Below are 21230 nucleotides of genomic sequence, written 5' to 3'. Positions count from 1 at the left end.
CTGGCTCCTCCCTCTATGCCCCTCCTCCATACCTCAGTTAGAGAAACTGTGCCCAGAGGAGACGGACAGTACGAGGAAAGGATTTTTGTTAATCCAAGGTCAAGATTCATACCAGCCACACCAATCACACCGTATAACTTGTGATATACTACCCAGTTAACAGTATGAAAACAACATAGCATCAGTCCAAGACCGATGAAAACTAACATATAACCCTTATGTAAGCAATAACTATATACAAGTCTTGCAGAAGTAGACCGCACTTGGGACGGGCACCCAGCATCCTCTACGGACTACGAGAAAAAGATTTACCGGTAGGTTTAAAATCTTATTTTCTCTTACGTCCTAGAGGATGCTGGGGACTCCGTAAGGACCATGGGGATTATACCAAAGCTCCCAAACGGGCAGGAGAGTGCGGATGACTTTGCAGCACCGATTGAGCAAACAGGAGGTCCTCCTCAGCCAGGGTATCAAACTTATAGAACTTTGCAAAGGTGTTTGAACCAACTTTGACCCACTGCTTGGATGACATCACCATATGCAAATCCATCTGCGGCAGGCCTTCCCCCAGGAATGCTTGCACTAGTTGTTGCATTTGGTTTGTTGTTTGGGGGTGCTTCAGTATTAGGCAGCCTTCTGCCCTCCCATGTTCATCTGAAAATATGTGTTCTCCCTGCAGTTGTTGTCCCCAGATGAGAGTTCCCTTGTGCTGCCTCAGTTGAATCTCCTTTACTTGACAGAGATGTGCCTGAGCAGCGGCCCTCCCCAGCCCTATCCCAAATCATACTTATTTTGCATAGGAGATACCATGGTCATGAAGATTGTTCTCCCAGGGTTAGGTTAATTCATTGCATTCTGGGTATGCTGACCCCTGTGATTTCCCCAAATGTGGGAAACTCAACTGCATTATTTGTGGTAGTGGGGGACTGTGTTTGTGCTTTCCTCTGGTCAGCTCTGGTAAAAGTCAGATTTCTTTGTCTCAGATCTTCCTCTAGCCTTGTTCTTCTTTCGAGAGTTCCCTTGTGCTGCCTCAGTTGGATCTCCTTCACTTGACAGGGGGGTGCCCGAGCAGCGACCCTCCCCAGCTCTAGCCCAACTCCTACTTACCTGCCAGGTGAGATACTATGATCATGAAGATGCTTCTCCCAGGGCAAGGCTCACCCATTGCACTCTGGGTGTGCTGCCCCTGCGATTTCCCCAAATGTGGGAAACTTGACTGCATAATTTGTGTTTCCCCTGGTCGGCTCTCATATAATTCAGATCTCTTTGTCTCAGGTCTCTCTCCAGCCTAGTTTGCTGTCTGTTTCCACTTCTTTTTTCTTGAGCCCCTCCCTTCTATACCCTTGTGCACTATCCTGACTTCTCCCGTCTGCTTACTTTGTGCCTTCCAACGCACAATACAAACTACAGGTAGTGCTGCAGGGCCCACACCCTTTTACTTGCTTTACAGAGCAGCTCTGGAGCTGTTACAGTGCCCAGCTGCTGCAAGAAATCAGCTTGAATGCTTCAGGGGCTGGGGCATAGCCAACATGAGCCCCACACCGAAGGAGGGTGGAGGTGTTTAATGCGAACTAGGGGTCATCCAAGCGCCGCAAAAGGCCGCCATGCCCTGCACACCCCTTTATTCTTTTCATATGCAGACGAGGGTTGAAGCCAACTTTGACCCACTGCTTGGATGACATCACCATATTCAAATCCATCTGCTGCAGGCCTTCCCCCAGGAATGCTTGCACTAGTTGTTGCATTTGGTTTGTTGTTTGGGGGTGCTTCAGTATTAGGCAGCCTTCTGCCCTCCCATGTTCATCTGAAAATATGTGTTCTCCCTGCAGTTGTTGTCCCCAGATGAGAGTTCCCTTGTGCTGCCTCAGTTGAATCTCCTTTACTTGACAGAGATGTGCCTGAGCAGCGGCCCTCCCCAGCCCTATCCCAAATCATACTTATTTTGCATAGGAGATACCATGGTCATGAAGATTGTTCTCCCAGGGTTAGGTTCATTCATTGCATTCTGGGTATGCTGACCCCTGTGATTTCCCCAAATGTGGGAAACTCAACTGCATTATTTGTGGTAGTGGGGGACTGTGTTTGTGCTTTCCTCTGGTCAGCTCTGGTAAAAGTCAGATTTCTTTGTCTCAGATCTTCCTCTAGCCTTGTTCTTCTTTCGAGAGTTCCCTTGTGCTGCCTCAGTTGGATCTCCTTCACTTGACAGGGGGGTGCCCGAGCAGCGACCCTCCCCAGCTCTAGCCCAACTCCTACTTACCTGCCAGGTGAGATACTATGATCATGAAGATGCTTCTCCCAGGGCAAGGCTCACCCATTGCACTCTGGCTGTGCTGCCCCTGCGATTTCCCCAAATGTGGGAAACTTGACTGCATAATTTGTGTTTCCCCTGGTCGGCTCTCATATAATTCAGATCTCTTTGTCTCAGGTCTCTCTCCAGCCTAGTTTGCTGTCTGTTTCCACTTCTTTTTTCTTGAGCCCCTCCCTTCTATACCCTTGTGCACTATCCTGACTTCTCCCATCTGCTTACTTTGTGCCTTCCAACGCACAATGCAAACTACAGGTAGTGCTGCAGGGCCCACACCCTTTTACTTGCTTTACAGAGCAGCTCTGGAGCTGTTACAGTGCCCAGCTGCTGCAAGAAATCAGCTTGAATGCTTCAGGGGCTGGGGCATAGCCAACATGAGCCCCACACCGAAGGAGGGTGGAGGTGTTTAATGCGAACTAGGGGTCATCCAAGCGCCGCAAAAGGCCGCCATGCCCTGCACACCCCTTTTTTCTTTTCATATGCAGACGAGGGTTGAAGCCAACTTTGACCCACTGCTTGGATGACATCACCATATGCAAATCCATCTGCTGCAGGCCTTCCCCCAGGAATGCTTGCACTAGTAGTTGCATTTGGTTCGTTGTTTGGGGGTGCTTCAGTTTTAGGCAGCCTTCTGCCCTCCCATGTTCATCTGAAAATATGTGTTCTCCCTGCACTTGTTGTCCCCAGATGAGAGTTCCCTTGTGCTGCCTCAGTTGAATCTCCTTTACTTGACAGAGATGTGCCTGAGCAGCGGCCCTCCCCAGCCCTATCCCAAATCATACTTATTTTGCATAGGAGATACCTTGGTCATGAAGATTGTTCTCCCAGGGTGAGGTTCATTCATTGCATTCTGGGTATGCTGACCCCTGTGATTTCCCCAAATGTGGGAAACTCGACTGCATTATTTGTGGTAGTGGGGGACTGTGTTTGTGCTTTCCTCTGGTCAGCTCTGGTAAAAGTCAGATTTCTTTGTCTCAGATCTTCCTCTAGCCTTGTTCTTCTTTCGAGAGTTCCCTTGTGCTGCCTCAGTTGGATCTCCTTCACTTGACAGGGGGTGCCCAAGCAGCAATCCTCCACAGCTCTAGCCCAACTCCTACTTACCTGCCAGGTGAGATACTATGATCTTCACTGTTAGGGCAATCAGGATGTGGAATTCCCTGCCAGGGAAGGTGGTAATGGCGGACTCTGTAATTGGATTTAAAAAAGGAATGGATACATTTCTGAATGAAAAAGCTATCCAAGGTTATAATACTTAAAATATCAACATGGTTAATCCGGGGGTAACATGAGTTGTAGTAGTTAACTAGTCATAAAACATTATTCAGCAAGTATGTAGAATCATCACAACTTAAAACAGGTTGAACACGATGGGCAATTTGCCTCTTTTCAACCTCAAAAACTATATTACTATATGTTACTATATTACTATGTTACTGTAGTATACAGAACACCACAATGTAATGAGCAGTGATAGTGAGCACTGATGAGGATACTAGAACTGACACTGAGCAGCAAGATGCAGCACTGGACTATTACTAATGTACTGTAGTATGCTGAGCACCACAATGCAGCACAAGACAATGAGCAGTGATACTGAGCACTGATGAGGATACTACTGAGAACTGACACTGAGCAGGAGAGACACACTACTAGTATTACTGAGCAGCAATAAGTAACCACTGATACTGAGCACTGATATTGAGATTTCCACTGAGAGAACATAGCCACGTCCTCTCCGCTCCCTCTTCAATGCACGAGTAAAAATGGCGGCAACGCGCAGCTCTTTATATGAAATCCGAATCTCGCGAGAATCCGACAGCGGGATGATGACATTTTCCCTTGTTCAGGTTTTCCGAGTCAGGCGGGAACAACCGAGCCTGCCTCGGACCAGTGTAAACCACGTGGAGTTCGTGGGGAATTCGGTTCTCGGAGAACCGAACCCGCTCCTCTCTACCTTATACCCATATATTTTTTTATTTTCAATCTAAGCCCCTGCAGTTTTCTGTAAGCATCTGCTTCGCTATGATGATCAACAAGTCACAAGGGCAAACACTCAGGGCTTGAGGCGTAGATCTTAGGACCAGCTGCTACAAGCATGGCAGAGGTGTCACTATCACTGGTGACACCCAGAGAGGTGGCGAAGGAGATTGTAATGCAGTGCGCGCAGATAAGCAGCGCAATGGTAAAAAGGAGGCATGGTTTCATAGGTAGGGGCGAGGCCTGGTGGCCTGAATCTACATTTTGTTGCTCCGGGTGTCCCGGGGGTTGGGGGCTGCACCCGGGGACTAGTGTGTGAGCGGTGCTGGCTCCTGCACAGTGACAGGACATGGCCACCCAGCATGACGCCTCCCTTCTTGACCAATCTGTAATTGCAGTCGCACTGCAGTTCAGCGTGATCATAAAAAATGGTGTAGCCTCCTGCTGGTGCAGACTGTATGTGCGCGCAGGAAGCCGCCACCATTTTTGTGATCACAGCGGCTGAATGTGATGTCATACAGCCGCTGTGACCACGCCCCCTGTGTCTCCTCCGTTGCAGACCCCATTTTGAAGCCTTGCCCCCGCACCGCTCCATCCCTGACTTGGAAATGGAGTGTTGCTGACCCCCCTCTCCCCCCCTGCCCCGATTGACAGGCAGAGGCGATCGCATTCTCTGCGGGGTGCCGCAGAAAATGCAGGCACATGCGTATGCTCTTAGCAATTTTTGCAGTTGGATCGCTTACTGTGATTGCAATCCAACCTGAATCAGGCCCTATTACCTATCACAATGCGCTGCGGGCAGTACAAAATTGGTTTAATATGGGAGAAAAAACCCCAGACCTGTGCTCCTTAACTGTACCTGGTGGCTCGTGGAGCGGCTGCCCAGTAATCAGTGTCCACGCCAGTGCGCACACGGTCCACCCCCTACGGCCACGCTCCCCTTCATCAGCGGCCTCGTGATCCGGAAGGGCGGTGCGTGTGTGACTGACCTTAGGAAGAAACCGGAGCCTCCGCTGCTGTGACCCAGCAACCAGGGCACGGGAGTATACAGCGCCGCTGGGAGTGATGAAGCTGCAGTAAAGATGTCTATTAGACCTAGCCTGCTGCAGCCCTTGTAGATTCTCATAAAAAAAGTTCTTATTTTCTTGTCAAAATTAATAGCTAAGAATAGGCTGCCTGAGGCAGGCCCCTGTTAAGTGGCCTGCTACTGAAGGCACCAACTACAAACTGAGCTCCCTGTTCATGGAAGCGGGGTTATAGAGGAGAATGCGCTGAGCATCTTGGGAACAGTCAAAAGCTTTGAGCCGGTTGGTGCCTCAGATCAAGATCCTACTCTACACCCCAATGTGAATCCTTGTGGAGTCCAGTGTACCCCACAGAAGAAATTAATGTGTCACACCCATTGGCAGCAACCTTAGAATAGCTGCTGACGGGCACAATTGAGAAAGGAAGGGGGGGGGACATTTGAATCCAGCACATAGATGCAATTCAAATATGTAATTTGAACCTTCCTATTTTAAAATATAATGGATGAACTTCACCCTGTGATAACAATCTTCATGATATAGAGATCTCATATGCAAAATAAGTATGAGTTGGGATAGGGCTGGGGAGGGTGGCTGCTCGGGCAAGCCCCTCCCCCGTCAAGTTAAGGAGATTCAACTGAGGAAGCACAAGGGAACTCTCGTCTGGGGACAACAACTGCAGGGAGACCACATTTTTTCAGATGAACATGGGAGGGCGGAAGGCTGCCTAATACTGAAGCACCATCAAATATCAAACCATATGCAATAACTAGTACAAGCATTCCTGGGGGAAGGTCTGCAGGAGACGAATTTGCATACGGTGATGTCATCCAAGCAGTGGGCCAAAGTTGGCTGGAACCCTCATCTGCATATGAAAAGAGAAAAGGGTTATGCAGGGCATGGCGGCCTTTTGCGGCGCTTGGATGACCCCTAGTTCGCATTAAACACCTCCACCCTCCTTCGGTGTGGGGCTCATGTTGGCTATGCCCCAGCCCCTGAAGCATTCAAGCTGATTTCTTGCAGCAGCTGGGCACTGTAACAGCTCCAGAGCTGCTCTGTAAGGCAAATAAAAGGGTGTGGGCCCTGCAGCACTACCTGTAGTTCGCATTGTGCGTTGGAAGGCACAAAGTAAGCAGACGGGAGAAGTCAGGATAGTGCGCAAGGGCATAGAAGGGAGCGGCTCAAGAAAAGAGAAGTGGAAACAGACAGCAAACTAGGCTGGAGAGAGACCTGAGACAAAGAGATCTGAATTATACGAGAGCCGACCAGGGGAAACACAAATTATGCAGTCAAGTTTCCCATATTTGGGGAAATCGCAGGGGCAGCACACCCAGAGTGCAATGGTTGAGCCTTGCCCTGGGAGAAGCACCTTCAAGATCATAGTATCTCACCTGGCAGGTAAGTAGGAGTTGGGCTAGAGCTGGGGAGGGTCGCTGCTCGGGCACCCCCCTGTCAAGTGAAGGAGATCCAACTGAGGCAGCACAATGGAACTCTCGAAAGAAGAACAAGGCTAGAGGAAGATCTGAGACAAAGAAATCTGACTTTTACCAGAGCTGACCAGCGGAAAACACAAACACAGTCCCCAACTACCACAAATAATGCAGGCGAGTTTCCCACATTTGGGTAAATCACAGGGGTCAGCATACCCAGAATGCAATGAATGAACCTCACCCTGGGTGAACAATTTTCATGACCATGGTGTCTCCTATGCAAAATAAGTATGATTTGGGATAGGGCTGGGGAGGGCCGCTGCTCAGGCACATCTCTGTCAAGTAAAGGAGATTCAACTGAGGCAGCACAAGGGAACTCTCATATGGGGACAACAACTGCAGGGAGAACACATATTTTCAGATGAACATGGGAGGGCAGAAGGCTGCCTAATACTGAAGCACCCCCAAACAACAAACCAAATGCAACAACTAGTGCAAGCATTCCTGGGGGAAGGCCTGCAGCAGATGGATTTGCATATGGTGATGTTATCCAAGCAGTGGGTCAAAGTTGGCTTCAACCCTCATCTGCATATTAAAAGAGAAAAGGGGCGTGCAGGGCATGGCGGCCTTTTGCGGTGCTTGGATGACCCCTAGATCGCATTAAACACCCCCACCCTCCTTTGGTGTGGGGCTCATGTTGGCCATGCCCCATCCCATGAAGCATTCAAGTTGATTTCTTGCAGCAGCTGGGCACTGTAACAGCTCCAGAGCTGCTCTGTAAGGCAAGTAAAAGGGTGTGGGCCCTGCAGCACTACCTGTAGTTTGCATTGTGCATTGGAAGGCACAAAGTAAGCAGACGGGAGGAGAAGTCAGGATAGTGCACAAGGGTATAGAAGGGAGGGGCTCAAGAAAAAAGAAGTGGAAACAGAGAGCAAACTAGGCTGGAGAGAGACCTGAGACAAAGAGATCTGAATTATACGAGAGCCGACCAGAGGAAACACAAATTATGCAGTCAAGTGTCCCACATTTGGGGAAATCGTAGGAGCAGCACACCCAGTGTGCAATGGGTGAGCCTTGCCCTGGGAGAAGCACCTTCCTGATTATAGTATCTCACCTGGGTGTGCTGCCCCTGCGATTTCCCCAAATGTGGGAAACTTGACTGCATAATTTGTGTTTCCCCTGGTCGGCTCTCATATAATTCAGATCTCTTTGTCTCAGGTCTCTCTCCAGCCTAGTTTGCTGTCTGTTTCCACTTCTTTTTTCTTGAGCCCCTCCCTTCTATACCCTTGTGGAATATCCTGACTTCTCCTCCTGTCTGCTTACTTTGTGCCTTCCAATGCACAATGCAAACTACAGGTAGTGCTGCAGGGCCCACACCCTTTTACTTGCCTTACAGAGCAGCTCTGAAGCTGTTACAGTGCCAAGCTGCTGCAAGAAATCAGCTTGAATGCTTCAGGGGCTGGGGCATGGCCAACATGAGCCCCACACCGAAGGAGGGTGGGGGTGTTTAATGCGAACTAAGGGTCATCCAAGCGCCGCAAAAGGCCGCCATGCCCTGCATACCCCTTTTCTCTTTTCATATGCAGATGAGGGTTCCAGCCAACTTTGGCCCACTGCTTGGATGACATCACTATATGCATATCCGTCTTCTGCAGACCTTCCCCCAGGAATGCTTGTACTAGTTGTTGCATTTGGTTTGTTGTTTGGGGGTGCTTCAGTATTAGGCAGCCTTCTGCCCTCCCATGTTCATCTGAAAATATGTGTTCTCACTGCAGTTGTTGTCCCCAGATGAGAGTTCCCTTGTGCTGCCTCAGTTGAATCTCCTTTACTCTAAAACTTGTAAAACTTAGCAAAAGTGTTTACTAAATAGCTGCTCGGCAAAGTTGCAATGCCGAGACTCCCCGACCAGCTGCCCAGGATGAACCCACCTTTCTAGTAGAATGGGTCTTCACCTAATTCAGTAACGGCAATCCTGCCATGGAATGAGCATGCTGAATCTTACCACAGATCCAGCGCATAATTGTCTACATGGAAGCAGGACACCCAATCCTGTTGGGAGCATACAGGACAAACAGAGCCTCTGTTTTCCTAATCTGAACCGTTCTGGTGACATAAATTTTCAAAGTTCTGACCACAGCCAGAGACTTTGACTCAACGAAGGTGTCAGTGGCCAAAGGCACCATGTGGAAAGATGAACCACCTTCGGCAGAAATAGTTGACGTGTCCTCAATTCTGCTCTATCTTCATGAAATATCAAATAAAGGCTCTTGTGATACTGCATGGTTTGTACTATTTTCCATGTGCTCCCAGATCTTTCAAGCAAGAAGCATGGTCAAGAAAGTTCTGTTTGAAAAGAAACAACATTTACTGTCATTGTTATAGAATTTGGGAGAAAAAACAAGAAGAAATCTGCACTGTTGACGCACTGGACAGAATGAATGAATCATAAAATATAACCTTTATTAAGTATGTATTAAAATTGGATAAATATTAATATTATTATCCCAAACTGCAGTGAAACATAAAGGTTAAAATCACAGAACTAACATACATGTGCATAAGAAGAATAAAGAGATGTGAAAAAAAGGTTTAAAAAGCGTGTCCGTGTGTGATTATTTTTGAAGGCACAACCCTGGCGGGGTTGTTTATATAGATATATATGTTGCTAATAATCACTTTCTAGCGTAATGTTATTAAATAGCTGTTAGTATCTATGTCGTCAGGTACCACTGGGTCGTATCCTATATACTCCTGTGGGAAACTTGACTGCATAATTTGTGTTTCCCCTGGTCGGCTCTCGTATAATTCAGATCTCTTTGTCTCAGGTCTCTCTCCAGCCTAGTTTGCTGTCTGTTTCCACTTCTCTTTTCTTGAGCCGCTGCCTTCTATGCCCTTGTGCACTCTCCAGACTTCTCCTGTCTGCTTACTTTGTGCCTTCCAACGCACAATGCAAACTACAGGTAGTGCTGCAGGGCCCACACCCTTTTACTTGCCTTACAGAGCAGCTCTGGAGCTGTTACAGTGCCCAGCTGCAGCAAGAAATCAGCTTGAATGCTTCAGGGGCTGGGGCATAGCCAACATGAGCCCCACACCGACGGAGGGTGGAGGTGTTTAATGCAAACTAGGGGTCAGCCAAGCGCCGCAAAAGGCCGCCATGCCCTGCATGCCCCTTTTCTCTTTTCATATGCAGACGAGGGTTGAAGCCAACTTTGACCCACTGCTTGGATGACAGCACCATATGCAAATCCATCTGCGGCAGGCCTTCCCCCAGGAATGCTTGCACTAGTTGTTGCATTTGGTTTGTTGTTTGGGGGTGCTTCAGTATTAGGCAGCCTTCTGCCCTCCCATGTTCATCTGAAAATATGTGTTCTCCCTGCAGTTGTTGTCCCCAGATGAGAGTTCCCTTGTGCTGCCTCAGTTGAATCTCCTTTACTTGACAGAGATGTGCCTGAGCAGCGGCCCTCCCCAGCCCTATCCCAAATCATACTTATTTTGCATAGGAGATACCATGGTCATGAAGATTGTTCTCCCAGGGTTAGGTTCATTCATTGCGTTCTGGGTATGCTGACCTCTGTGATTTCCCCAAATGTGGGAAACTCAACTGCATTATTTGTGGTAGTGGGGGACTGTGTTTGTGCTTTACTCTGGTCAGCTCTGGTAAAAGTCAGATTTCTTTGTCTCAGATCTTCCTCTAGCCTTGTTCTTCTTTCAAGAGTTCCCTTGTGCTGCCTCAGTTGGATCTCCTTCACTTGACAGGGGGGTGCCCGAGCAGCGACCCTCCCCAGCTCTAGCCCAACTCCTACTTACCTGCCAGGTGAGATACTATGATCATGAAGTTGCTTCTCCCAGGGCAAGGCTCACCCATTGCACTCTGGGTGTGCTGCCCCTGCGATTTCCCCAAATATGGGAAACTTGATTGCATAATTTGTGTTTCCCCTAGTCGGCTCTCATATAATTCAGATCTCTTTGTCTCAGGTCTCTCTCCAGCCTAGTTTGCTGTCTGTTTCCACTTCTTTTTTCTTGAGCCCCTCCCTTCTATACCCTTGTGCACTATCCTGACTTCTCCTCCTGTCTGCTTACTTTGTGCCTTCCGATGCACAATGCAAACTACAGGTAGTGCTGCAGGGCCCACACCCTTTTACTTGCCTTACAGAGCAGCTCTGGAGCTGTTACAGTGCCAAGCTGCTGCAAGAAATCAGCTTGAATGCTTCAGGGGCTGGGGCATGGCCAACATGAGCCCCACACCGAAGTAGGGTGGGGGTGTTTAATGCGAACTAAGGGTCATCCAAGCGCCGCAAAAGGCCGCCATGCCCTGCATACCCCTTTTCTCTTTTCATATGCAGATGAGGGTTCCAGCCAACTTTGGCCCACTGCTTGGATGACATCACTGTATGCAAATCCGTCTTCTGCAGACCTTCCCCCAGGAATGCTTGTACTAGTTGTTGCATTTGGTTTGTTGTTTGGGGGTGCTTCAGTATTAGGCAGCCTTCTGCCCTCCCATGTTCATCTGAAAATATGTGTTCTCCTGGCAGTTGTTGTCCCCAGATGAGAGTTCCCTTGTGCTGCCTCAGTTGAATCTCCTTTACTTGACAGAGATGTGCCTGAGCAGCGGCCCTCCCCAGCCCTATCCCAAATCATACTTATTTTGCATAGGAGATACCATGGTCATAAAGATTGTTCTCCCAGGGTGAGGTTCATTTATTGCATTCTGGGTATGCTGACCCCTGTGATTTCCCCAAATGTGGGAAACTCAACTGCATTATTTGTGGTAGTGGGGGACTGTGTTTGTGTTTTCCTCTGGTCAGCTCTGGTAAAAGTCAGATTTCTTTGTCTCAGATCTTCCTCTAGCCTTGTTCTTCTTTCGAGAGTTCCATTGTGCTGCCTCAGTTTGATCTCCTTCACTTGACAGGGGGGTACCCGAGCAGCGACCCTCCCCAGCTCTAGCCCAACTCCTACATAACTGCCAGGTGAGATACTATGATCATGAAGGTGCTTCTCCCAGGGCAAGGCTCACCCATTGCACTCTGGGTGTGCTGCTCCTGCGATTTCCCCAAATGTGGGAAACTTGACTGCATAATTTGCGTTTCCCCTGGTCGGCTCTCGTATAATTCAGATCTCTTTGTCTCAGGTCTCTCTCCAGCCTAGTTTGCTGTCTGTTTCCACTTCTCTTTTCTTGAGCCGCTGCCTTCTATGCCCTTGTGCACTCTCCTGACTTCTCCTGTCTGCTTACTTTGTGCCTTCCAACGCACAATGCAAACTACAGGTAGTGCTGCAGGGCCCACACCCTTTTACTTGCCTTTCAGAGCAGCTCTGGAGCTGTTACAGTGCCCAGCTGCTGCAAGAAATCAGCTTGAATGCTTCAGGGGCTGGGGCATAGCCAACATGAGCCCCACACCGACGGAGGGTGGAGGTGTTTAATGCGAACTAAGGGTCATCCAAGCGCCGCAAAAGGCCGCCATGCCCTGCATACCCCTTTTCTCTTTTCATATGCAGATGAGGGTTCCAGCCAACTTTGGCCCACTGCTTGGATGACATCACCGTATGCAAATACGTCTTCTGCAGACCTTCCCCCAGGAATGCTTGTACTAGTTGTTGCATTTGGTTTGTTGTTTGGGGTGCTTCAGTATTAGGCAGCCTTCTGCTCTCCCATGTTCATCTGAAAATATGTGTTCTCCCTGCAGTTGTTGTCCCCAGATGAGAGTTCTCTTGTGCTGCCTCAGTTGAATCTCCTTTACTTGACAGAGATGTGCCTGAGCAGCGGCCATCCCCAGCCCTATCCCAAATCATACTTATTTTGCATAGGAGATACCATGGTCATGAAGATTGTTCTTCCAGGGTGAGGTTCATTCATTGCATTCTGGGTATGCTGACCCCTGTGATTTCCCCAAATGTGGGAAACTCGACTGCATTATTTGTGGTAGTGGGGGACTGTGTTTGTGCTTTCCTCTGGTCAGCTCTGGTAAAAGTCAGATTTCTTTGTCTCAGATCTTCCTCTAGCCTTGTTCTTTTTTTGAGAGTTTCCTTGTGCTGCCTCAGTTGGATTTCCTTCACTTGACAGGGGGGTGCCCGAGCAGCGACCCTCCCCAGCTCTAGCCCAACTCCTACTTACCTGCCAGGTGAGATACTATGATCAGGAAGGTGCTTCTCCCAGGGCAAGGCTCACCCATTGCACTCTGGGTGTGCTGCTCCTACGATTTCCCCAAATGTGGGACACTTGACTACATAATTTGTGTTTCCTCTGGTCGGCTACTCGTATAATTCAGATCTCTTTGTCTCAGGTCTCTCTCCAGCCTAGTTTGCTGTCTGTTTCCACTTCTCTTTTCTTGAGCCCCTGCCCTTGCCCTTGTGCACTCTCCTGACTTCTCCTGTCTGCTTACTTTGTGCCTTCCAACGCACAATGCAAACTACAGGTAGTGCTGCAGGGCCAACACCCTTTTACTTGCCTTACAGAGCAGCTCTGGAGCTGTTACAGTGCCCAGCTGCTGCAAGAAATCAGCTTGAATGCTTCAGGGGCTGGGGCATAGCCAACATGAGCCCCACACCGACGGAGGGTGGAGGTGTTTAATGCGAACTAAGGGTCATCCAAGCGCCGCAAAAGGCCGCCATGCCCTGCATACCCCTTTTCTCTTTTCATATGCAGATGAGGGTTCCAGCCAACTTTGGCCCACTGCTTGGATGACATCACCGTATGCAAATCCGTCTTCTGCAGACCTTTTCCCAGGAATGCTTGTACTAGTTGTTGCATTTGGTTTGTTGTTTGGGGGTGCTTCAGTATTAGGCAGCCTTCTGCTCTCCCATGTTCATCTGAAAATATGTGTTCTCCCTGCAGTTGTTGTCCCCAGATGAGAGTTCCCTTGTGCTGCCTCAGTTGAATCTCCTTTACTTGACAGGGATGTGCCTGAGCAGCGGCCCTCCCCAGCCCTATCCCAAATCATACTTATTTTGCATAGGAGATACCATTGTCATGAAGATTGTTCTCCCAGGGTGAGGTTCATTCATTGCATTCTGGGTATGCTGACCCCTGTCATTTCCCCAAATGTGGGAAACTCGACTGCATTATTTGTGGTAGTGGGGGACTGTGTTTGTGCTTTCCTCTGGTCAGCTCTGGTAAAAGTCAGATTTCTTTGTCTCAGATCTTCCTCTAGCCTTGTTCTTTTTTCGAGAGTTTCCTTGTGCTGCCTCAGTTGGATCTCCTTCACTTGACAGGGGGGTGCCCGAACAGCGACCCTCCCCAGCTCTAGCCCAACTCCTACTTACCTGCCAGGTGAGATACTATGATCATGAAGATGCTTCTCCCAGGGCAAGGCTCACCCATTGCACTCTGGCTGTGCTGCCCCTGCGATTTCCCCAAATGTGGGAAACTTGACTGCATAATTTGTGTTTCCCCTGGTCGGCTCTCATATAATTCAGATCTCTTTGTCTCAGGTCTCTCTCCAGCCTAGTTTGCTGTCTGTTTCCACTTCTTTTTTCTTGAGCCCCTCCCTTCTATACCCTTGTGCACTATCCTGACTTCTCCCATCTGCTTACTTTGTGCCTTCCAACGCACAATGCAAACTACAGGTAGTGCTGCAGGGCCCACACCCTTTTACTTGCTTTACAGAGCAGCTCTGGAGCTGTTACAGTGCCCAGCTGCTGCAAGAAATCAGCTTGAATGCTTCAGGGGCTGGGGCATAGCCAACATGAGCCCCACACCGAAGGAGGGTGGAGGTGTTTAATGCGAACTAGGGGTCATCCAAGCGCCGCAAAAGGCCGCCATGCCCTGCACACCCCTTTTTTCTTTTCATATGCAGACGAGGGTTGAAGCCAACTTTGACCCACTGCTTGGATGACATCACCATATGCAAATCCATCTGCTGCAGGCCTTCCCCCAGGAATGCTTGCACTAGTAGTTGCATTTGGTTCGTTGTTTGGGGGTGCTTCAGTTTTAGGCAGCCTTCTGCCCTCCCATGTTCATCTGAAAATATGTGTTCTCCCTGCACTTGTTGTCCCCAGATGAGAGTTCCCTTGTGCTGCCTCAGTTGAATCTCCTTTACTTGACAGAGATGTGCCTGAGCAGCGGCCCTCCCCAGCCCTATCCCAAATCATACTTATTTTGCATAGGAGATACCTTGGTCATGAAGATTGTTCTCCCAGGGTGAGGTTCATTCATTGCATTCTGGGTATGCTGACCCCTGTGATTTCCCCAAATGTGGGAAACTCGACTGCATTATTTGTGGTAGTGGGGGACTGTGTTTGTGCTTTCCTCTGGTCAGCTCTGGTAAAAGTCAGATTTCTTTGTCTCAGATCTTCCTCTAGCCTTGTTCTTCTTTCGAGAGTTCCCTTGTGCTGCCTCAGTTGGATCTCCTTCACTTGACAGGGGGTGCCCAAGCAGCAATCCTCCACAGCTCTAGCCCAACTCCTACTTACCTGCCAGGTGAGATACTATGATCTTCACTGTTAGGGCAATCAGGATGTGGAATTCCCTGCCAGGGAAGGTGGTAATGGCGGACTCTGTAATTGGATTTAAAAAAGGAATGGATACATTTCTGAATGAAAAAGCTATCCAAGGTTATAATACTTAAAATATCAACATGGTTAATCCGGGGGTAACATGAGTTGTAGTAGTTAACTAGTCATAAAACATTATTCAGCAAGTATGTAGAATCATCACAACTTAAAACAGGTTGAACACGATGGGCAATTTGCCTCTTTTCAACCTCAAAAACTATATTACTATATGTTACTATATTACTATGTTACTGTAGTATACAGAACACCACAATGTAATGAGCAGTGATAGTGAGCACTGATGAGGATACTAGAACTGACACTGAGCAGCAAGATGCAGCACTGGACTATTACTAATGTACTGTAGTATGCTGAGCACCACAATGCAGCACAAGACAATGAGCAGTGATACTGAGCACTGATGAGGATACTACTGAGAACTGACACTGAGCAGGAGAGACACACTACTAGTATTACTGAGCAGCAATAAGTAACCACTGATACTGAGCACTGATATTGAGATTTCCACTGAGAGAACATAGCCACGTCCTCTCCGCTCCCTCTTCAATGCACGAGTAAAAATGGCGGCAACGCGCAGCTCTTTATATGAAATCCGAATCTCGCGAGAATCCGACAGCGGGATGATGACATTTTCCCTTGTTCAGGTTTTCCGAGTCAGGCGGGAACAACCGAGCCTGCCTCGGACCAGTGTAAACCACGTGGAGTTCGTGGGGAATTCGGTTCTCGGAGAACCGAACCCGCTCCTCTCTACCTTATACCCATATATTTTTTTATTTTCAATCTAAGCCCCTGCAGTTTTCTGTAAGCATCTGCTTCGCTATGATGATCAACAAGTCACAAGGGCAAACACTCAGGGCTTGAGGCGTAGATCTTAGGACCAGCTGCTACAAGCATGGCAGAGGTGTCACTATCACTGGTGACACCCAGAGAGGTGGCGAAGGAGATTGTAATGCAGTGCGCGCAGATAAGCAGCGCAATGGTAAAAAGGAGGCATGGTTTCATAGGTAGGGGCGTGGCCTGGTGGCCTGAATCTACATTTTGTTGCTCCGGGTGTCCCGGGGGTTGGGGGCTGCACCCGGGGACTAGTGTGTGAGCGGTGCTGGCTCCTGCACAGTGACAGGACATGGCCACCCAGCATGACGCCTCCCTTCTTGACCAATCTGTAATTGCAGTCGCACTGCAGTTCAGCGTGATCATAAAAAATGGTGTAGCCTCCTGCTGGTGCAGACTGTATGTGCGCGCAGGAAGCCGCCACCATTTTTGTGATCACAGCGGCTGAATGTGATGTCATACAGCCGCTGTGACCACGCCCCCTGTGTCTCCTCCGTTGCAGACCCCATTTTGAAGCCTTGCCCCCGCACCGCTCCATCCCTGACTTGGAAATGGAGTGTTGCTGACCCCCCTCTCCCCCCCTGCCCCGATTGACAGGCAGAGGCGATCGCATTCTCTGCGGGGTGCCGCAGAAAATGCAGGCACATGCGTATGCTCTTAGCAATTTTTGCAGTTGGATCGCTTACTGTGATTGCAATCCAACCTGAATCAGGCCCTATTACCTATCACAATGCGCTGCGGGCAGTACAAAATTGGTTTAATATGGGAGAAAAAACCCCAGACCTGTGCTCCTTAACTGTACCTGGTGGCTCGTGGAGCGGCTGCCCAGTAATCAGTGTCCACGCCAGTGCGCACACGGTCCACCCCCTACGGCCACGCTCCCCTTCATCAGCGGCCTCGTGATCCGGAAGGGCGGTGCGTGTGTGACTGACCTTAGGAAGAAACCGGAGCCTCCGCTGCAGTGACCCAGCAACCAGGGCACGGGAGTATACAGCGCCGCTGGGAGTGATGAAGCTGCAGTAAAGATGTCTATTAGACCTAGCCTGCTGCAGCCCTTGTAGATTCTCATAAAAAAAGTTCTTATTTTCTTGTCAAAATTAATAGCTAAGAATAGGCTGCCTGAGGCAGGCCCCTGTTAAGTGGCCTGCTACTGAAGGCACCAACTACAAACTGAGCTCCCTGTTCATGGAAGCGGGGTTATAGAGGAGAATGCGCTGAGCATCTTGGGAACAGTCAAAAGCTTTGAGCCGGTTGGTGCCTCAGATCAAGATCCTACTCTACACCCCAATGTGAATCCTTGTGGAGTCCAGTGTACCCCACAGAAGAAATTAATGTGTCACACCCATTGGCAGCAACCTTAGAATAGCTGCTGACGGGCACAATTGAGAAAGGAAGGGGGGGGGACATTTGAATCCAGCACATAGATGCAATTCAAATATGTAATTTGAACCTTCCTATTTTAAAATATAATGGATGAACTTCACCCTGTGATAACAATCTTCATGATATAGAGATCTCATATGCAAAATAAGTATGAGTTGGGATAGGGCTGGGGAGGGTGGCTGCTCGGGCAAGCCCCTCCCCCGTCAAGTTAAGGAGATTCAACTGAGGAAGCACAAGGGAACTCTCGTCTGGGGACAACAACTGCAGGGAGACCACATTTTTTCAGATGAACATGGGAGGGCGGAAGGCTGCCTAATACTGAAGCACCATCAAATATCAAACCATATGCAATAACTAGTACAAGCATTCCTGGGGGAAGGTCTGCAGGAGACGAATTTGCATACGGTGATGTCATCCAAGCAGTGGGCCAAAGTTGGCTGGAACCCTCATCTGCATATGAAAAGAGAAAAGGGTTATGCAGGGCATGGCGGCCTTTTGCGGCGCTTGGATGACCCCTAGTTCGCATTAAACACCTCCACCCTCCTTCGGTGTGGGGCTCATGTTGGCTATGCCCCAGCCCCTGAAGCATTCAAGCTGATTTCTTGCAGCAGCTGGGCACTGTAACAGCTCCAGAGCTGCTCTGTAAGGCAAATAAAAGGGTGTGGGCCCTGCAGCACTACCTGTAGTTCGCATTGTGCGTTGGAAGGCACAAAGTAAGCAGACGGGAGAAGTCAGGATAGTGCGCAAGGGCATAGAAGGGAGCGGCTCAAGAAAAGAGAAGTGGAAACAGACAGCAAACTAGGCTGGAGAGAGACCTGAGACAAAGAGATCTGAATTATACGAGAGCCGACCAGGGGAAACACAAATTATGCAGTCAAGTTTCCCATATTTGGGGAAATCGCAGGGGCAGCACACCCAGAGTGCAATGGTTGAGCCTTGCCCTGGGAGAAGCACCTTCAAGATCATAGTATCTCACCTGGCAGGTAAGTAGGAGTTGGGCTAGAGCTGGGGAGGGTCGCTGCTCGGGCACCCCCCTGTCAAGTGAAGGAGATCCAACTGAGGCAGCACAATGGAACTCTCGAAAGAAGAACAAGGCTAGAGGAAGATCTGAGACAAAGAAATCTGACTTTTACCAGAGCTGACCAGCGGAAAACACAAACACAGTCCCCAACTACCACAAATAATGCAGGCGAGTTTCCCACATTTGGGTAAATCACAGGGGTCAGCATACCCAGAATGCAATGAATGAACCTCACCCTGGGTGAACAATTTTCATGACCATGGTGTCTCCTATGCAAAATAAGTATGATTTGGGATAGGGCTGGGGAGGGCCGCTGCTCAGGCACATCTCTGTCAAGTAAAGGAGATTCAACTGAGGCAGCACAAGGGAACTCTCATATGGGGACAACAACTGCAGGGAGAACACATATTTTCAGATGAACATGGGAGGGCAGAAGGCTGCCTAATACTGAAGCACCCCCAAACAACAAACCAAATGCAACAACTAGTGCAAGCATTCCTGGGGGAAGGCCTGCAGCAGATGGATTTGCATATGGTGATGTTATCCAAGCAGTGGGTCAAAGTTGGCTTCAACCCTCATCTGCATATGAAAAGAGAAAAGGGGCGTGCAGGGCATGGCGGCCTTTTGCGGTGCTTGGATGACCCCTAGATCGCATTAAACACCCCCACCCTCCTTTGGTGTGGGGCTCATGTTGGCCATGCCCCATCCCATGAAGCATTCAAGTTGATTTCTTGCAGCAGCTGGGCACTGTAACAGCTCCAGAGCTGCTCTGTAAGGCAAGTAAAAGGGTGTGGGCCCTGCAGCACTACCTGTAGTTTGCATTGTGCATTGGAAGGCACAAAGTAAGCAGACGGGAGGAGAAGTCAGGATAGTGCACAAGGGTATAGAAGGGAGGGGCTCAAGAAAAAAGAAGTGGAAACAGAGAGCAAACTAGGCTGGAGAGAGACCTGAGACAAAGAGATCTGAATTATACGAGAGCCGACCAGAGGAAACACAAATTATGCAGTCAAGTGTCCCACATTTGGGGAAATCGTAGGAGCAGCACACCCAGTGTGCAATGGGTGAGCCTTGCCCTGGGAGAAGCACCTTCCTGATTATAGTATCTCACCTGGGTGTGCTGCCCCTGCGATTTCCCCAAATGTGGGAAACTTGACTGCATAATTTGTGTTTCCCCTGGTCGGCTCTCATATAATTCAGATCTCTTTGTCTCAGGTCTCTCTCCAGCCTAGTTTGCTGTCTGTTTCCACTTCTTTTTTCTTGAGCCCCTCCCTTCTATACCCTTGTGGAATATCCTGACTTCTCCTCCTGTCTGCTTACTTTGTGCCTTCCAATGCACAATGCAAACTACAGGTAGTGCTGCAGGGCCCACACCCTTTTACTTGCCTTACAGAGCAGCTCTGAAGCTGTTACAGTGCCAAGCTGCTGCAAGAAATCAGCTTGAATGCTTCAGGGGCTGGGGCATGGCCAACATGAGCCCCACACCGAAGGAGGGTGGGGGTGTTTAATGCGAACTAAGGGTCATCCAAGCGCCGCAAAAGGCCGCCATGCCCTGCATACCCCTTTTCTCTTTTCATATGCAGATGAGGGTTCCAGCCAACTTTGGCCCACTGCTTGGATGACATCACTATATGCATATCCGTCTTCTGCAGACCTTCCCCCAGGAATGCTTGTACTAGTTGTTGCATTTGGTTTGTTGTTTGGGGGTGCTTCAGTATTAGGCAGCCTTCTGCCCTCCCATGTTCATCTGAAAATATGTGTTCTCACTGCAGTTGTTGTCCCCAGATGAGAGTTCCCTTGTGCTGCCTCAGTTGAATCTCCTTTACTCTAAAACTTGTAAAACTTAGCAAAAGTGTTTACTAAATAGCTGCTCGGCAAAGTTGCAATGCCGAGACTCCCCGACCAGCTGCCCAGGATGAACCCACCTTTCTAGTAGAATGGGTCTTCACCTAATTCAGTAACGGCAATCCTGCCGTGGAATGAGCATGCTGAATCTTACCACAGATCCAGCGCATAATTGTCTACATGGAAGCAGGACACCCAATCCTGTTGGGAGCATACAGGACAAACAGAGCCTCTGTTTTCCTAATCTGAACCGTTCTGGTGACATAAATTTTCAAAGTTCTGACCACAGCCAGAGACTTTGACTCAACGAAGGTGTCAGTGGCCAAAGGCACCATGTGGAAAGATGAACCACCTTCGGCAGAAATAGTTGACGTGTCCTCAATTCTGCTCTATCTTCATGAAATATCAAATAAAGGCTCTTGTGATACTGCATGGTTTGTACTGTTTTCCATGTGCTCCCAGATCTTTCAAGCAAGAAGCATGGTCAAGAAAGTTCTGTTTGAAAAGAAACAACATTTACTGTCATTGTTATAGAATTTGGGAGAAAAAACAAGAAGAAATCTGCACTGTTGACGCACTGGACAGAATGAATGAATCATAAAATATAACCTTTATTAAGTATGTATTAAAATTGGATAAATATTAATATTATTATCCCAAACTGCAGTGAAACATAAAGGTTAAAATCACAGAACTAACATACATGTGCATAAGAAGAATAAAGAGATGTGAAAAAAAGGTTTAAAAAGCGTGTCCGTGTGTGATTATTTTTGAAGGCACAACCCTGGCGGGGTTGTTTATATAGATATATATGTTGCTAATAATCACTTTCTAGCGTAATGTTATTAAATAGCTGTTAGTATCTATGTCGTCAGGTACCACTGGGTCGTATCCTATATACTCCTGTG

The 21230-nt window shown here is 48.7% G+C and overlaps 16 non-coding genes and 4 pseudogenes across 16 annotated transcripts; 14 read left to right on the top strand and 6 right to left on the bottom strand.

Moving 5' to 3' along the window:
* The first annotated feature begins 783 nt into the window (after positions 1-783).
* LOC135027869 (U1 spliceosomal RNA) lies at positions 784-947 on the top strand. Its single transcript, XR_010224253.1, has one exon. It is a non-coding gene; the product is annotated as a U1 spliceosomal RNA (small nuclear RNA).
* A 152-nt stretch (positions 948-1099) lies between these two features.
* Positions 1100-1241, top strand: LOC135027798 (U1 spliceosomal RNA; annotated as a pseudogene).
* A 692-nt stretch (positions 1242-1933) lies between these two features.
* On the top strand, positions 1934-2097 carry LOC135027858 (U1 spliceosomal RNA). The gene has a single exon (XR_010224246.1). It is a non-coding gene; the product is annotated as a U1 spliceosomal RNA (small nuclear RNA).
* Positions 2098-2249: 152 nt separating this feature from the next.
* Positions 2250-2391, top strand: LOC135027839 (U1 spliceosomal RNA; annotated as a pseudogene).
* A 692-nt stretch (positions 2392-3083) lies between these two features.
* On the top strand, positions 3084-3247 carry LOC135027945 (U1 spliceosomal RNA). The gene has a single exon (XR_010224324.1). It is a non-coding gene; the product is annotated as a U1 spliceosomal RNA (small nuclear RNA).
* Positions 3248-6550: 3303 nt separating this feature from the next.
* On the bottom strand, positions 6551-6713 carry LOC135027850 (U1 spliceosomal RNA). The gene has a single exon (XR_010224241.1). It is a non-coding gene; the product is annotated as a U1 spliceosomal RNA (small nuclear RNA).
* A 152-nt stretch (positions 6714-6865) lies between these two features.
* Positions 6866-7029, bottom strand: LOC135027747 (U1 spliceosomal RNA). The gene has a single exon (XR_010224149.1). It is a non-coding gene; the product is annotated as a U1 spliceosomal RNA (small nuclear RNA).
* Positions 7030-7703: 674 nt separating this feature from the next.
* Positions 7704-7859, bottom strand: LOC135027876 (U1 spliceosomal RNA). The gene has a single exon (XR_010224257.1). It is a non-coding gene; the product is annotated as a U1 spliceosomal RNA (small nuclear RNA).
* Positions 7860-10220: 2361 nt separating this feature from the next.
* Positions 10221-10384, top strand: LOC135027732 (U1 spliceosomal RNA). Its single transcript, XR_010224136.1, has one exon. It is a non-coding gene; the product is annotated as a U1 spliceosomal RNA (small nuclear RNA).
* A 152-nt stretch (positions 10385-10536) lies between these two features.
* LOC135027855 (U1 spliceosomal RNA) lies at positions 10537-10671 on the top strand (annotated as a pseudogene).
* Positions 10672-11373: 702 nt separating this feature from the next.
* On the top strand, positions 11374-11537 carry LOC135027694 (U1 spliceosomal RNA). Its single transcript, XR_010224099.1, has one exon. It is a non-coding gene; the product is annotated as a U1 spliceosomal RNA (small nuclear RNA).
* Positions 11538-11689: 152 nt separating this feature from the next.
* Positions 11690-11852, top strand: LOC135027861 (U1 spliceosomal RNA). Its single transcript, XR_010224249.1, has one exon. It is a non-coding gene; the product is annotated as a U1 spliceosomal RNA (small nuclear RNA).
* Positions 11853-12522: 670 nt separating this feature from the next.
* On the top strand, positions 12523-12686 carry LOC135027935 (U1 spliceosomal RNA). The gene has a single exon (XR_010224315.1). It is a non-coding gene; the product is annotated as a U1 spliceosomal RNA (small nuclear RNA).
* Positions 12687-12838: 152 nt separating this feature from the next.
* LOC135027832 (U1 spliceosomal RNA) lies at positions 12839-13002 on the top strand. Its single transcript, XR_010224227.1, has one exon. It is a non-coding gene; the product is annotated as a U1 spliceosomal RNA (small nuclear RNA).
* A 668-nt stretch (positions 13003-13670) lies between these two features.
* LOC135027713 (U1 spliceosomal RNA) lies at positions 13671-13834 on the top strand. Its single transcript, XR_010224117.1, has one exon. It is a non-coding gene; the product is annotated as a U1 spliceosomal RNA (small nuclear RNA).
* Positions 13835-13986: 152 nt separating this feature from the next.
* Positions 13987-14128, top strand: LOC135027838 (U1 spliceosomal RNA; annotated as a pseudogene).
* Positions 14129-14820: 692 nt separating this feature from the next.
* LOC135027944 (U1 spliceosomal RNA) lies at positions 14821-14984 on the top strand. The gene has a single exon (XR_010224323.1). It is a non-coding gene; the product is annotated as a U1 spliceosomal RNA (small nuclear RNA).
* A 3303-nt stretch (positions 14985-18287) lies between these two features.
* On the bottom strand, positions 18288-18450 carry LOC135027849 (U1 spliceosomal RNA). Its single transcript, XR_010224240.1, has one exon. It is a non-coding gene; the product is annotated as a U1 spliceosomal RNA (small nuclear RNA).
* Positions 18451-18602: 152 nt separating this feature from the next.
* On the bottom strand, positions 18603-18766 carry LOC135027746 (U1 spliceosomal RNA). The gene has a single exon (XR_010224148.1). It is a non-coding gene; the product is annotated as a U1 spliceosomal RNA (small nuclear RNA).
* Positions 18767-19440: 674 nt separating this feature from the next.
* LOC135027875 (U1 spliceosomal RNA) lies at positions 19441-19596 on the bottom strand. The gene has a single exon (XR_010224256.1). It is a non-coding gene; the product is annotated as a U1 spliceosomal RNA (small nuclear RNA).
* Positions 19597-21230: the final 1634 nt, after the last annotated feature.

Source organism: Pseudophryne corroboree, unplaced genomic scaffold (genome assembly GCF_028390025.1).
Source record: "Pseudophryne corroboree isolate aPseCor3 unplaced genomic scaffold, aPseCor3.hap2 scaffold_471, whole genome shotgun sequence".
In the NCBI taxonomy this organism is placed as follows: domain Eukaryota; kingdom Metazoa; phylum Chordata; class Amphibia; order Anura; family Myobatrachidae; genus Pseudophryne; species Pseudophryne corroboree.
Note: the sequence above shows the minus strand (reverse complement) of the source record. Positions and strands in the feature narration are given on the sequence as shown.